At 37.7% G+C, this 16,483-nt stretch overlaps 1 protein-coding gene across 3 annotated transcripts in view; it reads left to right on the forward strand.

Moving 5' to 3' along the window:
* The first annotated feature begins 223 nt into the window (after positions 1 to 223).
* The window catches only part of FER (FER tyrosine kinase), a 392,818-nt gene continuing 376,558 nt past the window's right edge, over positions 224 to 16,483 (forward strand). Inside the window, exons 1-2 of one of the 3 annotated variants that reach the window (XM_053566752.1) lie at positions 224 to 288; positions 14,843 to 14,988. The gene's annotated coding sequence lies outside the window, so the exon portion shown is untranslated. The remainder of the gene's footprint in view (positions 289 to 14,842; positions 14,989 to 16,483) is intronic. The other 2 variants (XM_053566754.1, XM_053566753.1) reach the window with 2 other exon arrangements.

Raw genomic sequence — 16,483 nt, forward strand, 5'->3', positions numbered from 1 at the left:
CAAGCCCACCCGCCCGTGACCCCAGGTCCCGCCCACTCCGGGCCCGGGCCAATCGGCCGCGCCCCGCCTCCTGGGAGGTGGTGGAGGAGGGGGTTAGGGGCCGGGCGGCTGCGCCCGCCTTTCGCTCTTGCCTATTGGTTGAAACCTCGCGGGTGCCCGGAGACCGGAGCGCAGCAGGATTGGCCGAAGAGGTTCGTGACAGCTTCTCCTATTGGCTGTGTCGGCCCCCGTGACGCGGGGTGGCGACTGGCTCCGGAGTCTGAGGGGCTCCTTCTTGTCAGGTTCTAGGTAGGTGCGTTTCGCGCCGCCGGCGGTAGGCGCTGTTGCCTGGGGCAACGCCGGGGGAACGTGGGGAGAGGCGGGAAGGCGAGCCTAGAGCTGGGGCAACAATCCCCGCCCGCAGGGGGGCGCCCGGATTCGGCCCCGGCGGCGGGGGCTGCTTGGAGAGCGCTTCCTCCGCTCTCGGCAAGCTCCCTGGCCCCCGCCCCAGGATGCAGGGTCACCCGCCCAATCTCCCGCCCGCAGCAGAACGTTCCCGGTTCGGGCTGGGGCCGGGCTGCACACCCGGTCCCGGGAGGCCCGACCCTCCTACCAACCCGGACCTGAAGGCTGAGGGGGCGGGTGCCGGCGCGAATGGGCTGTGGCGGGCGCAGTGGCCCCGCCCCGTCGCGGAGTCTGGGGGCTCCCGGGGTGTGGGGCTGTGGGCACCTCCCGTTGTGCCCGCACCCCTCTCGGCGCGCTTCGCGTCGCCCGGCCGCTGGGGTGGTCACCCTCAGCCTTTGGATATTCCCCTAAGCCTTTCCTATCTCGGGGGCCCTTGACCGGCTGGGTCCTCCCAGATGTCAGCTTCTCCTTCACTGTTACCCTCCTCCTCCTCCTCCCGGCTGGACTAGAGGTGTCTCCCAGTATAATCAAGAGATAGACTCCTAAGCGGGAAGCTAGTACTGTCAGGGTAATTTCTGCTCTGTAGTCTCTTTGTCATTTAGGGTTGGGAAGGTGTTTGGAGGCATCTTTGAGTCAGCTTTCTACTTTAGGGTTTTCCTTAGGATCAACTTTCTGAAACACGCTCATTAGATTGGTGTTGATAGGGCCAGGGTATTTCTCGCACAAACAAGGTTACTGTGCACTGATTTTGCCATCCACTGCAGTGCAATCCAGAGTCTAATAATTTGTTAAGGCTGGTAGCCTTTCATTTTCGTTCACCTTATTGTTAAAAAAGAAAATGAATCTCTAATATTTTTAATTCAGAAGAAGTTGAGTGTATTCAAAGTGGTCACTATCATTTTGACATAAGCTGTTGTAAAGGTGTACTACCATGTTCTCTTTCTCCAGGTATTTTAAGATAATAAATTTCTCAAATGAAACTACCATATAAAAAGTAGTTTAAAGGAAAAAAACGTGTATTGGAAAAACCGGTAAGATACTTTTAGTAATTAAAGACTACAAAATACTTTCAATGCATACATTCTATAGGCTGAGAACAGGATTAGAAAAAAAACTTATGCAAAATATAATTATAGTGCAATGTTGTATTCCTGGGGTACCTATGTAGTTTTTTAGAAAGACATTTGTGAAGAGCCCCATTTGTCAGACAGTGCATGGGAAGGTTTTTCTAACACAGGAATGCTTTTTTGCTAGTACACAGGAGCCAAGGAACTGTGCTTTCAAGGATGTTGGGAATATATTGAAAGAGTCTGTAGCCATGCTTGGAAACCTTTTCTGTTTTGCTCCACAAAAGACTTTTGGTGAAGATCTGTTTCTCTTCTCTACTTACAACATTGAATATACAACATCTAAAAGTATATAGTGTCCAGCTAATGCAGCTCTGCACTACTTCAAGGTTGATGTCATTGTCTGGAAAGAATAATTCAGGCTTTTGGTATACAAGTCACTTTCATCTCATCAATGTATACATCAGTGTATACGTAGTTATTACTCTGATCTGTGAATATTTCACATTTGCCCAGTTTTCTTCAAGTATTTCAGTCTGAAAAATTTCAAGCAATGCAGAAAAACCTACACAGCAGCAATGTTTTCAAGATAGCTGCTACATAGTAAATCTTAATGAAACAGAGAAACTCAAATGATCAAGATCGAAAAATCAGCATAAAAAATAGATACATAATACCAAAATATCGCAAGCTGCTCATTTCTGTTTGCAAATGGGAACTGTGCTTATAAAAACTATAGTATTTTAATTAAATGAGATTATTCAAAGCAATCTTGTGAGTGAGCAGAAAGTCATCAAGTTTGTAATCAAGGCTCAGGCAGGTTAATTGCATTTTGGTAATTAGAGAAAAGGAAATTTGATAAATTTATTATACAAATAATAGTTGTGATTTAAAACTGGACTTCTGTGTCTATCGATTCTATTGTTTTATACATGATTTATAAATGAGTATTTTTTAGAGATACATGGTGTGTTGGTAATAATTTTGTACTACATATATGTTGTTTTGGTTAATACTGTAATTTTGTAGTGGAAAAAGAGCTTATAGATGTGAACCTTTTTTTAGTAGAACTACTTCATGGAGATTAAAGTATTTATCTAGAGAGTTTTAAGTCAGTATTTTGATAAAACTTAAAAATATCTAAGGTATTGTCTTATCGTGTTGATAAAAGAATATTTTAATATAGAATTTCAATAGTAAGCTCTGAGTTGAAAGTAAGGAGTAAGTGGGTATGAATTCACATACTTATATATTTGTAATTTTTCCATACTCAGCAAATTCTAGTATTCTTCAAGTTTTTGAATCTTCCTTTTTAGTTTTAGCTTACCCTAAGTTTATTTTTCATACTTCATTTAATCCTGATTTCTTTTTTTTTTAAAAATTTCATTTTCTTTTCTTTTTTTTTTTTTCTCATTCATCTCTCCTTTTTTTTTTATTGTTGGGGATACATTGAGGGTACAATAAGCCAGGTTACACTTATTGCATTTGTTAGGTAAAGTCCCTTTTGCAATCATGTCTTGCCCCCAGAACGTACAGCACACACCAAGGCCCCACCCCTCTCCCTCCTTCCCTCTGTCTGCTTTCCCTCACCCCCCAAGACCTTCATTGTCCTCATATCAAAATTGAGTACATAGGAGTCATGCTTCTCCATTCTTGTGATGCTTTCCTAAGAATAATGTCTTCCACTTGCATCCAGGTTAATACGAAGGATGTAAAGTCTCCATTTTTTTTAATAGCTGAATAGTATTCCATGGTGTACATATACCACAGCTTGTTAATCCATTCCTGGGTTGGTGGGCATTTAGGCTGTTTCCACATTTTGGCGATTGTGAATTGAGCTGCAATAAACAGTCTAGTACAAGTGTCCTTATGATAAAAGGATTTTTTTCTTTCTGGGTAGATGCCCAGTAATGGGATTGCAGGATCAAATGGGAGGTCTAGCTTGAGTGCTTTGAGGTTTCTCCATACTTCCTTCCAGAAAGGTTGTACTAGCTTGCAGTCCCATCAGCAGTGTAAAAGTGTTCCCTTCTCTCCACATCCACACCAGCATCTGCAGTTTTGAGATTTTGTGATGTGGGCCATTCTCACTGGGATTAGATGGTATCTCAGGGTTGTTTTGATTTGCTTTTCTCTAATATATAGGGATGATGAACATTTTTTCATATGTTTGTTAGCCATTCATCTGTCTTCTTTGGAGAAGGTTCTATTCATGTCTCTTGCCCATTGATATATGAGATTGTTGGCTTTTTTCATGTGGATTAATTTGAGTTCTCTATAGATCCTAGTTATCAAGCTTTTGTCTGATTCAAAATATGCAAATATCCTTTCTCATTGTGTAGGTTGCTTTGGTTGTTGTCTCCTTAGCTGTACAGAAGCTTTTCAGTTTAATGAAGTCCCATTTGTTTATTTTTGTTGTTGCTACAATTGCCATGGCAGTCTTCTTCATGAAGTCTTTCCCTAGGCCAGTATCTTCCAGTGTTTTTCATGCTTTCTTTGAGGATTTTTAGTTTCATGCCTTAAATTTAAGTCCTTTATCCATCTTGAATCAATTTTTGTAAGAGGGCAAAGGTGTGGGTCCAGTTTCAGTCTTTTACATGTGGATATCCAGTTCTTCCAACACCATTTATTGACTAGGGAGTCTTTCCCCCAAGGTATGTTCTTGTTTGGTTTATCAAAGATTAGGTGGTTGTAAAATGTTAGTTTCATTTCTTGGTTTTCAATTCGATTCCAAGTGTCTATGTCTCTGTTTTTGTGCCAGTACCATGCTGTCTTGAGCACTATGGCTTTGTAGTACAGACTAAAATCTGGTATGCTGATGCCCCCAGCTTTATTTTTGTTACAGAGAACTGCCTTAGCTATACGGGTTTTTTTTCTGGTTCCATACAAAATGCAGAATTATTTTTTCCCAATCTTGAAAGTACAATGTTGGTATTTTGATAGGAATGGCATTGAATAGGTAGATTGCTTTGGGAAGTATAGACATTTTAACAATGTTGATTCTGCCCATCCATGAGCATGGTGTGTTCTTCCATTTGTTAAAATCCTCTGCTATTTCCTTTCTGAGGATTTCATAATTTTCTTTATAGAGGTCCTTCACCTCCTTCATTAGGTATATTCCTAGGTATTTCATTTTCTTTGAAACTATGGTGAAGGGAGTTGTGTCCTTAATTAGCTTCTCATCTTCACTGTTATTGGTGTATACAAAAGCCAGTGACTTGTGGACATTGATTTTATAATCCTAATTTCTTAAGTGTTGACATTAAGAACTGTTTCGGAATTTATAGGTCTCTGGGTTGCCTCATTATTATTTTTTCATATATAGTTTGGCTTTGCCATGCTTATGTATGGTTAACCTACCATCCCATTGAGAGATTAAAAGGAACAAGAAGGTCATAGTTTTGGAACTTCAGTGGTAAATTCAGCTAATTTGGATACACTGAGATGTTTAGTTTTTTTTTTTTTTTTTAAATTAAAGCTCTAGTTTGTGTACCTCCCTATCTCCTTCTCTTTCTTTCTCCCTTTTCCCCCTATTTTAATTTTATTTTTTTTGAGTCAGAGTCTCAAACTGTCGGCCTGGGTAGAGTGCTATGGCATTATAGCTCACAACAACCTCCAATTCTTGGGTTCAAGCAGTCCACTTGCCTCAGTTTTTTTTTTTTTTTTCTCTTTTTTTAGTAGAGGTGAAGTCTTCATTTTGCTCAGGTTGGTCTCGAACTCGTGAGCTCAAGATATCCACCTGCCTGGGTCTCCCAGAGTGCTAGGATTATAGGTGTGAGCCACTGTGCCTGGACCTCTTATTTTTATTTTATTATAAAATTTAAGTGCTTTAGGCCAGGTGTTGTGGCTCACGCCTTTAATCCTATCACTCTAGGCAGCCCAGGCAGGTGGAGGCTTGAGCTCAGGAGTTCAAGATCATCCTGAGCAAGAGCCGGAGCAAGACCCTGCCTCTAAAAATAGACAGGGGCTGTGATCTGTGCCTGTAGTCCCAGCTACTCAGGGAGTCTGAGGGAGGAGAATGGCATGAGCCCAAGAGTTTGAGGTTGCTGTGAGCTATGACGCTACAGCACTCTACTAGGGGCAACAAACTGAGACTTAAAAAAAAAAAAATGTTTGTTATAATCAATTCAGAAGCTATAGAGAAGAAAAGTCACCAGTAATTCCACAATTTAATAATTTGGAAAATAACTGAAAGTTCTATTTCTTTTGTAATAGTATAATTTTATGTTCTTCATTTAAATGTGTCTGCACTTGCATCTTAAATTTTGTAGGTATTCTTGAACTTGAGGCTCAGTTATTCTAAACTAGAAGAGGGCTCTGATATATGGGGCAAAATTGGAAAGAATAGAGTACAGATTAGAGTCAGAAGAAAGGATAAACTCAAGAAATTGCTTTTTCTTATTCTATAAGTTTTTAGTTTACCAAATACAATTGCTGTATGGCTAATAAAATATGAAGGCAGGTTTTTTCCTGAGAATTCAAAATGTCTAGGTAAGATGAAGTTTGGTTCTTTTCTACTAAAATTTTCAGATTTCTCCTTTTTGGGGATATGACATGTTCAGGTTTTAAAAATTTAATGTCAGGTATGACTTGGAATTATTTCTTAAATATGCACATTGAACTATTGAGTGATTTTGAGTCTGTGTATCATCACATCATCATCATTCACTGTAAGCTTGATATCATTTCTTTAGTAAGTATTAATTAAAAGTCCTTAAATTTTAAGGTAGGTGTTTCTTGCTAGTTTGTAGTGTAGTGAAAAGAGGCATTTGCTTTGGAGTCAGATGATCTGGATTTTGGTTCTAGTTTCTGTTCTGTGTGATTTTGGGCAAGTTACTTAATCTCTTTAAATTATAATTTCTTCATCTGTTTAAATAAAGATGATAAAATAGCCTCACAAGTTTGTTATGTAGAAGACATGAGACAATGGAGATAAAATGCCTGAATTTATAAGTGCTCAGCTCTGTATTCAGTTCCTTACACGGTAGCATTAATTTTCTCTTCTGGTGTTAATATGTTCTATTTTCCTTAAAGTCCTTAATTTCAGAAATGGGAAATAAAAAGATAATGTACATTTAATTTAATTTAATCAAATGTCCTTTTTATTTGTATTAACAAAATAATTTAAAAAACCTTAAAATAGCTGCTTTTTTATAGTTGTTAGATTACTGTATCTAAGTGGGTGCAGTCATACATTTACTAAATAGTTTTAACCCCCAAATATGTCTGATTGGTCTGGATTCCTGATTTCTTTTTTTTTCACTTTAGATTATCTTCTGTTGTTGGATGATTGCCCTAAATTCCTTTCATTTAAACCACAAATAGTTTGGGAGCAATCTTTTGCAGATATCCCTAGAACGTGTTTTATAACTACAGAGCTCTGATACAGAACACACCTGCAGTTTAAATGTATACCTGCCTATAATTACTGAGTGTAGTGAAGCAAGCACTGAATTGAGTCAAGAGGTAGAATTTGAACTAGAGTCCTTATGCTCTCTTTCATCCTGCAGTAAAACAGATTTTGTGATCTAAGTCGATGATTCTCAATATTTTTTTCCCATCCAAGTACAAGATATTTACCTGTGTGACATATTCCAGTGTGCAATTTTCTAGCATGCCAGCATAAATCCTTTTCTTCCTCTCCTACTCAAGAAAGCATACCAGAATGCAAGTAATTCAGAGTGACATAATTATAGGTATGAACTTGAAATCTATCTTGATTTATTGAAGAAAATGAGTCATTAAAAATGTATATAACTATTATTAGTAATAAATACTTAAGACATACCTTATAGATATGTTGCTTCCATTTTCCTGAAATGAATGCCTCTCTGGTTTTTATTGTTCTCATAATGCTACAGAAGAAAAAGTTGTTACACTAATTTTATGTAATTAATGAAGAATCTTACATTTACGAGTTTAAAAATATTTGAATACTAGCACTTCAATGTTTATTGTGAATAACACTATTGTAGAAAAATGGAAGTTAGTTTTTTAGTACGAATTATTTTACTTGCAAAAAGATAATTTCCATAGTGGGACTAACTATGGAAACTAGTTTCTACTTTTCCCTAGAAGAAAGGAAAACTCTTAATACTATCATTTTTATATTCTTGGCTCTTAGGATATAAAAATGCCAGAAAAGGATCTTCAAAATTGCATTGCTGTGACTAGAGATTGCTTTTAAATTGCTTATTCTATGTGGAAATACCATGTATGATATACAGTTAGAAGTGAAGATGTAGAAAAACCATGTCCAGTAGGCCTTTGATATTTGCAAGTGATATTTTCAGGAACTTTTTGAATTTAGGATATAACTACCTCCATAAAATGTGGTCAAATTTAACTGAAAAGTTTAAGCGATCCCTTCAGACTCTTAATGATTCCATAAGTAGAACAGAGTCTTTGAAGTTGTGAAACAATTTTTTGCTTCTAAAACAAAGGCTAGATGACTTTGCCTTACATCATCAATATACAGGCAAAGGTTCTTATTTTTAAGTCCAGTATCCTGGGGTTTGCAGAACAAAAATAATTTCTGTCACAGAGTTGAAGTTTAGTCTTTGGTCACTGTAATGCTTGCTGCTTGCTGCTGTTTCTTGGGTATGTTTTATCCTTGGAGTTAAACACTTCTGCTGTCTGTTTCCTTTCTGTTCTCTGGATATTTTCAGTTTGGGAGGATTTCCCAAGCTTCTGTTGGTGGGGGTTCTCTGGTTGATTTCATATTATACAAAAAAGTGCATTTGGTACTTCTAGCCATGTTCAGTTTTGGTAACAAATGGGTGAGTAGCCACCTTAGCAGCTATACCATCCCTTGCTTCATGAAAATATTTAAACAGTGGCCTGACTTTCACTTGAATTATATTTCTTTCAGAATTATATGCTTTCTATGTATATTCTTACATAGGTTCACCATCATTTTAATTTTCACTTAGGTTTTGCAAATTTTGCTTTGCTAAGAGCAAAGAAACATTTTCAAGCATCATTTTTTTTTTTTTTGCTTGTTTCAGCAAAAAGGTGTATGGTGGACTTAGCTAATGTGGCAGGTACAGTCCCTGTCACATTTTGCATTCATTCTGAATTTACTCCAAATTTATATATTTGATTAGTACCATCTTTTTATTTTTACTTTACTCTTAACTTTTTATGTATTGAATTTACTGGCTAAAGTAGAGTAAGAAGAACTAAATGTATTTGTTTCATAATTATTAGTGATAACATAATTATAGATTAACATAATCTATTACATAATAATGATATACGATAATCTAATTAATGATAGATTACTATTCCAGTTATTTATAAACAGTTATGTTGGATGAAGTATAAGAATGCTTGTCTCTATTTATATACAATACAAATTTTTAATAAGCAAGAAATTTTATACACATACACACTTTTTGTTTTGTTTTGATTTATGTGCAGTCCTTTTTTTCTGTCATCTTCAACATTTTAACCTTCAAGGTATAAATAGTTTCTGCCAGCAGTAGTTTTTGTACATTCTTTTTGATTTCTATGAATTGGATGGTTTGTGTTTTTTTCTGTGATTTGGAACCAATCTTAGGTCATATCATTTATCCAGTTTTAAAATGATACTGGGACTTTCATACTCTGAACCTCAAATAAATATGGGAAAAGCCTAAATATAGTAAACTCTTAGAAGTTAGCTGAAAGATAACTTCCTTCCTGATTAGTTTCTGTAAAAATGTTTGGATTCAGGCTTATCCATCCAATTCTGGTCACATACTCATTCTTGAACTAATGTTTTCGGGAAGGAATATGCTGTTTTTACAGGCCTGGGTCGTGTACCTACGGAATTTTGGAGTGCTAGTGATTAGTGCTAACCAAACCAAATGGATTAAAGACATGAGAAGGGTAGTTCAAGGGAGGAATTTGAGCTGCTGATGCCAAAAGAAGAGAGGATAGATGCTCAGAAGCAAACAACAACATACAATGCACATGCAACTCACACTCATTTAAGGAAAATTAGAATTTTATTGTACATGATCATTACTACCCCATCTAGTTTTCACCTACCATCACATCATGGTGTTACTGAAATTTCTTTCTTTAGTAGGTCTTAGTCTTGACGATTGGAAGAATGGACCACGGACCACAGATCAGTGGTAAGACAGGATTTATTATGCAGAAAAGAATACAGAAAAAGCACCAGAGCTCCTGGCAGAGGGGAAGACCCAATTTGGAAAATCTCCTTTTTTTAAAAATTTAATTAATTAATTAATTAATTTTATTAAATCATAGCTGTGTGCATTGATGCGATCATGGGGCACCATACACTGGTTTTGTAGACCATTTGACATATTTTCATCACACTGGTTAACATAGCCTTCCTGGCATTTTCTTAGTTATTGTGTTAAGACATTTATATTCTACATTTACTAAGTTTCACATGTACCATCCACCCATCCTCCCACCTTCCTCCCCTCCTTCTCCCCCTTCCCCTTATTCTTAGGTTATAACTGGGTTATAGCTTTCATATGAGAGCCATAAATTAGTTTCATAGTAGGGCTGAGTACACTGGATACTTTTCTTCCATTCTTGAGATACTTTACTAGGAAGAATATGTTCCAGCTCCATCCATGTAAACATGAAAGAGGTAAAGTCTCCATCTTTCTTTAAGGCTGCATAATATTCCATGGTGTACATATACCACAATTTATTAATCCATTCGTGGATTGATGGGCACTTGGGCTTTTTCTATGATTTAGCAATTATGAATTGGGCTGCAATAAACATTCTGGTACAAATATCTTTGTTATAATGTGATTTTTGATCTTCTGGGTATATACCTAGTAGAGGAATTACAGGATTGAATGGCAGATCTATTTTTAGATCTCTAAGTGCTCTCCATACATCTTTCCAAAAGGAATGTATTAATTTGCATTCCCACCAGCAGTGTAGAAGTGTTCCCTTTTCTCCACATCTATGCCATCATCTCTGGTCTTGGGATTTTGTGATGTGGGCTAATCTTACTGGAGTTAGATGATATCTCAAAGTAGTTTTAATTTGCATTTCTCTGATGATTAAAGATGATGAGCATTTTTTCATATGTCTGTAGGCCGTGCGCCTGTTTTCTTCAGAGAAGTTTCTCTCCAAGTCCCTTGCCCAGCCTGCGATGTGATCACTTGTTCTTTTCTTGCTTATACATTTGAGTTCTCTATGGATTCTGGTTATTAAACCTTTGTTGGAGACATAACCTGCAAATATCTCCTCCCATTCTGAGGGCTGTTTGCTTGCTTTACTTCCTGTGTTCTTGGCTATACAGAAGCTTTTTAGTTTGATCAGGTGCCAGTAGTGTATTTTTGAAGCTGCTTCAATTGCCCGAGGGGGTCCTCCTCATAAAATACTCACCCAGACCGATTTCTTCAAGAGTTTTCCCTGCACTCTCTTCTAGTATTTTTATAGTTTCATGTCTTAAGTTTAAATCTTTAATCCAGTGAGAGTCTACATTAGTTAATGGTGAAAGGTGTGGGTCCAGTTTCAGTCTTCTACAGGTTGCCAGCCAGTTCACCCAGCACCATTTGTTAAATAGGGAATCTTTTCCCCACTGAATGTTTTTAATTGGCTTGTCAAAGATCAAATGATGGTAAGTAGCTGGGTTCATCTCTTGGTTCTCTATTCTGTTCCATACATCTACCTTTCTGTTTTTGTGCCAGTACCATGCTGTTTTAATCACTATTGATTTATAGTATAGTCTGAGGTCCGGTAGTGTAATTCCTCCTGCTTTGTTTTTATTTTTGAGTAATGTCTTGGCTATTCGAGGTTTTTTTTTTTTTTATTTCTTATAAAACTAAGCATTATTTTTTCAAGATCTTTAAAGTATGACAGTGGAGCTTTAATAGGGATTGCATTAAAATTGTATATTGCTTTGGGTAGTATGGACATTTTAATAATATTGATTCTTCCCAGTCATGAGCATGGTAGTATGTTTTTCCATTTGTTGACATTTCCAGCCATTTCTTTTCTTAGAGTTTCATAGTTCTCTTTGTAGAGATGTTTCACGTCCTTTGTTAGATACACTCGCAAATATTTCATCTTTGGCACTATTGTGAATGGAATAGAGTCCTTAACTGTTTTTTCAGCTTGACTATTGTTGGTATATATAAAGGCTACCAATTTATGAATGTTGATTTTGTAACCTGAAGATGCTGCTGTATTCCATGATCACTTCTATGAGTTTTGTAGTAGAATCCCTGGTGTTTTTCAGATACACAATCATATCATCTGCGAAGAGCGAAGGGTACCCTATATGGATACCCTTGATTGCCTTTTCTTCCCTAATTGCGATGGCTAAAACTTCCATTACAATGTTAAAGAGCAGTGGAGACAATGGACAGCCTTGTCTGGTTCCTGATCTGAGTGAAAATGATTTGAATTTAACTCCATTCAATATGATATTGGCTGTGGGTTTGCTGTAGATGGCCTCTATCAGTTTAAGAAATGTCCCTTCTAAACCAGTTTTCTTCAGTGTTCTGATCATGAAGTCCTCCTTTGTTTGGGGTATATATAGTTGCACGGGTCCTTTGTAATTACCTTTGGCCAGGACTTGGTGACAAATGAATGGATGCAGTCACTTCCACTAGGGCAAGGTGAATGAGGGCATTAAGTAAAGAATTCAGTCCCTTCTGCTAGGGGCAATGAAGGAGCTTTCTCTTCATGAAATTATCCAGGCCTAGAAAATGATCAGCCCTGAATAGGGCAATCTTGTATCAAGGTTTTCTCAGTTTCAGAAGGCGTGGGTGTGCCCAGGAGGGCAGCTTCACACTGGTTGGCACTGTATTTGAAATGGAGGCAAGAAGAGGTGGCCTGGGCAGCAGTACGGGCTGTGCAATAGTCTCCCTCAACTTCCTAGGGACCCGTGGACTTCAGCTGATCTCTCCCCTTTCAGCTGCACTTGGTTCTCCAGCCCTGGCCTCCCTGCATCCCGCTCACCAACACCCCTGGGCCATTCTGCAGAAGGTGTGGCAGGTCCTCCGGGCAGGCCACCGTGGCCCCAGACCGGGCACCACCTGCCCTGTATCAATGAATAGTAATTTTTTTTTTGAAAATACCATTTAAAATTGTTGTAAAATTGTACTTAAATTCCTTGTTTATTTTTAGTCATTTGGTGTATCAAAATTGGAGGAAGTGATATTTGAGAGGTAGAGGGAGTAGAGGTGGGAAAAAGAAGTAGGGCCAGGACTAGGGTGAGGTAAGAAAGATGCGTTGGGTAGAAAACTACGCATACTCATCTTCGGGACCCTGTAACTGCACGGCGGCACTTGCATAACTCTGGGAGTGTCTCCTTAAATATTTTTTTTTTGCCCCAGGTACTTCTCTTGCCTCTCCCTGGGCCCATTTGTGAAGACAAGTATATTTCAGGGAATAGGAACTATTTTTCAGTATGATTGTGAGTAAGCGATGATAGCCTGTGTAATTGGGGAGGTTGATAGGGAAGATTAAGGTGCTCTGGAAAGTAGTCATTATACATTTTGAGCTGTTGTGTGTGGAAACCTTTGCTGAGTTCTGATAAGGATAATAATACCTTTGAAGTAACACAGAGAATATAATAATCTTATTCTTAGATTTACAAAAAAGTTCCATTTAGAGATGTCACTGAAGAAGTTATTTACTTTTAGCCCAAACCATTTCAGTATCAAGGAAACATGCTATTTTTTTCCATGGAAAAATTGAAAATTGTAGAAAAGACCAAGTTAGAGAGTAAAACATAATACATGATGCTTTGGCTAGCTTTGTTGAGTGAGACAATTCACCCTGCTTGATACCCGGCATGGAATCCCAGTCAAATAATTGTCTTTCTTGTACTTAGGTCTTTGAAAATTATTATTTCCATATTACAGTGAGAGACCAAAATATGGAATTCTAAATAACTTTCAACTATCTTTGTCAATAGAGAAGAAAGTCATAGAAATTTTCAAATTAAGTGAATCATCCAGTAATTTTTGGGTCTGTCTTTAAAGTGGAATTATATATATATAACTTGTATATAAAATACATACATGGATAGTGTATAACGTGCACACTACATTTTACTTCTCAGAAGTCTAGTACTGTTTACTATATTTACTATATGCTTTGGGGGTTTCTGAAGATAATGTATTGAAGGCAGTAATTACTTGCTTGGTGGCTACTCTGTTGCAGGTTATTATGCAAGATGCTGACTATGTTAAGACAAAAATCCTGTCCTCAATTATGTTACAGTTTAGTAGAAGAAGAGGGATGTAATAACACTTTAATTATATATGGATTATATATATATATATATATATATATATTTTTTTTTTTTTTTTTGTAGAGACAGAGTCTCACTTTATGGCCCTCGGTAGAGTGCCGTGGCCTCACACAGCTCACAGCAACCTCCAACTCCTGGGCTTAAGCAATTCTCTTGCCTCAGCCTCCCGAGTAGCTGGGACTACAGGCGCCTGCCACAATGCCTGGCTAGGATTATATTTTTAAACAATTCTAGCGTTGGGAATTTTGCCAAAACTCAAAGGGGCAGAGAAGGAACTCTTTGAAAATCAGTGAAAGGTGAGAAGAGTAAAAGACTTGGAGAATATGCTCTCTACACTGTGTTTGATCCATTTCCTGACCAGGAAGATAGGAGTAATCTGGTTGGTAACATTTATGGAATGTCATCTGATTCATGTGAAAGCCAAGGAAGTCAGGGGAATGTTAGGAAATAGAATAGGCAAACAAACAAGAAAAAGAGCTTGAAGAAGGCAAGGTTGATGATAAACCAGGAAGTCAGGATTAGAAACTGGAGGGCACAGGCAAAAATTGACAATGTGTGACAGTGCCGTAAATTACATATAATGACATCAGTGATGAAGAAGAGAGCCAGGGAGTATTAAAGCCCCTTAGAAGGTCTCCCAGTTTCAAGGATTGAAGGGAGAACAGCCAATTCAAGGATCGTACTTTGGCATACTAAATAAAGTAAGTGAGACCGAGGAAATATGTGTTTGCTGGGAGAATCCTTCCCAACACTTCTCTAGCCTTTGACAAAGTTTTTATTACATACTTAATTACCTTAGGCTGTAATAATATTTTAACAAATGTAGTCGCATCCTGCTTCTTATGTGCTGCAAACTTAAAAGTTAGTTTATGATGTAAAAATGGAGAAAAACATAAATTACCTCTGCAGAATTGGAATAAGTTGGGGGAGAAGGTAAAATACATTACACATTGGAAAAGTTGGGGAAAGGAAGGGGATGAAGTAAGCAGTGGATAGGTAGGTAAGTGTAGTATTCCCGTTTTAAATGTGGTCAGTGTGATTAACCATCATAACTAATTTCCAGTAATAGTCTATTACACACGTGTACATCTTTACCTCTTTCTCTGTAGTGAACAGTTCTGATTCCTTGAATTTCTTCTTGCAGCTTCTGTTTTTTGGCTAGACCTGTGGTCATTCTCATGAGACTTCACTGCACATTTTTTCAAGTGTCTTCCTCAACCCTAATGTGTAACACCTCAACATGGACCTGCTACTTTAGCTAAGACATGGCCAGCAATGAAGAGTAGTAAGGTAGGATTACGTTACTCTTCTTAGTAAATAACTAAAACACTTTTGTTGTTGTGTTTTTTCTTTTTTTTTTTTTTGAGAATATTATGGAGGTATACGTGTTGTTGTTACGTAGTTTGCTATTGTATATATTTAGTCAAAGTTATTTAGTCAAAGTTTCTCTTCACCCAGAAAGTATGCAGTGAACCCAGTAAGTGTGAGTGTACCCATCCCCTCCTCCCACCTACTTGAATCCTGTTGAGTTTTGCTTCCATATATGTACATAAATGTTGATCACTAGTTGCAATTTAATATTGAGTACATGTGGTGTTTGTTTTCCCATTTTTGTAGAACTTCATTTTTGAGAATGGTCTCTTCTATCCTAGAAGATACTAGGGCACTTTTTTTTTTAATGCTGTATAGTATTCCTTGGTATACATAGACCACATTTTGTTAATCCATTCATATGGGCATGTGGATTGTTTGTACATCTTTGCTATTGTGAACTGTGCTGCTGTAAACATTCGAGTGCAAGTATCTTTATGATAAAATGACTTATTTTCCTTTGGGTAAATAGCTAGTAGTGGGATTGCTGGATCAAATGTTATATTTACTTTTAGTTCTTTGAGGTAACTACATATTGCTTTCCGTAGAGGTTGTATTAGTTTACAGTCTGGCCAAGAGTGTTAAAGTGTTCCTTTCTGTTGCTTTGGAACTTTTTCTTTTTTTTTTTAGAGTGCTGTGGCATCACACCTCACAGCAACCTCCAACTCCTAGGCTTAGGCGATTATCTTGCCTCAGCCTCCCGAATAGCTGGGACTACAGGCGCCCACCACAATGCCCAGCTATTTTTTGTTGCAGTTTTGTTGCCAGGTTTGAACCCGCCACCCTTGGTATATGAGGCCGGCGCCCTACCCACTGAGCCATAGGCGCTGCCATTGCTTTGGAACTTTCTGATAAGTGCCATTCTCACTGGAATTTAAGTGATATCTCATTGTGGTTTTGATTTGCATTTCCCAAATGATTAGAGACACTGAATCTATTTTTTTTCATGTGCTTTTAGGCTATCTTCATTTGCAAGGTATTATTATTGTTTTTTGATTACTTTTTTGTGGGATTGTTTGATCCTTTTTTATTGTCTGGCTTGAATTCTTTGTAGATTTTGGTTATTAGCTTTTTATATCAGATGTATAGCATGCAAATATTTTCCTTCATCTGTAGGTTGCCTGTTTGCTCTATTGATTGTGTTCTTGGCTGTGCAAAAGCTTTTTAGTTTGATCAGATCTCATTTGTTTATTTTTATTGTTGCTGTGATTGCTTTTAGGGTCTTTTCATAATTTTTTTGCCTAGGCTGATGTCTATTATGGATTTTCCAACACTTTCTTGTACAATTCTTATAGTTTCCTGCCTTAGGTTTATGTCTATTATCCATTGTGCTGGTCTTGTTTCAGTCTTTATACATGGCTATCCGGTTTTCCCAGCACCATTTATTGAATTCTTTTCCTCAGTGTATGTTTTT

Source organism: Nycticebus coucang, chromosome 17 (assembly GCF_027406575.1).
Source record: "Nycticebus coucang isolate mNycCou1 chromosome 17, mNycCou1.pri, whole genome shotgun sequence".
NCBI classification, from domain to species: domain Eukaryota; kingdom Metazoa; phylum Chordata; class Mammalia; order Primates; family Lorisidae; genus Nycticebus; species Nycticebus coucang.